This window comes from Geospiza fortis, unplaced genomic scaffold (assembly GCF_000277835.1).
Source record: "Geospiza fortis unplaced genomic scaffold, GeoFor_1.0 scaffold662, whole genome shotgun sequence".
Lineage (NCBI taxonomy): Eukaryota > Metazoa > Chordata > Aves > Passeriformes > Thraupidae > Geospiza > Geospiza fortis.
This window is the reverse complement of record NW_005054450.1, coordinates 1,623,386-1,624,090: the sequence shown is the minus strand read 5'-3', so window position 1 is coordinate 1,624,090 and position 705 is coordinate 1,623,386.

Below are 705 nucleotides of genomic sequence, written 5' to 3'. Positions count from 1 at the left end.
TCGCTCGGAGAAGCCGCTAGCAAAGACATCCTTGCCAAAGCTCTGTGACGCCTCTCTCCCGTTTCCGCTACCAGAAAGAACGAGGCCACCTCATTAAAAAAAAAAAAAAACAAACAAACCAAAACAAAAAACATTAAAACAAACCAAACACCAAAACCCAAACTTGTTCACTTGGCGTGTTCAGCATGAAGAAGAATGAGGGGAAACCTCATCACAGCCTACAACTTCCTCGTGAGGGGCAGCGGAGGAGTAGCTCCGATCTCTGCTCTCTGCGACCAGTGACAGGAGCCGAGGGGACGGCTGGAGGTGTGTCACGGGAGGTTTAGGCAAATAGATCAGAAAAAAGATGCTTCCCCCAGAGGATAGTCGGACGCTAAACAGGCTGGCAGGGCAGTGGTCACGGTCCCAAGGCTGCCAGAGCTCAAGGAGTGTTTAGACAAGGCTCTCAGGGACAGGGTGGGATTGCTGGGGTGTGCTTGTGCAGGAGTTGGAATGTTTGATACTGTGGGTCCCTTCCGACTCAGAAGATTATGTGATTTCTAGAAAAAAAACAACTACAAAACCCAACCAAATAAAACAAGCAAAAAAACCAAAAAACAAAAAACAAAAAACCACCTCAAGCAAACAGAAAACAACCAAAACCCCTTCTAATAACTTAAGGGTAAAAAAAAACCAATCACATTTCCCACAGACTCTTCTCACAAG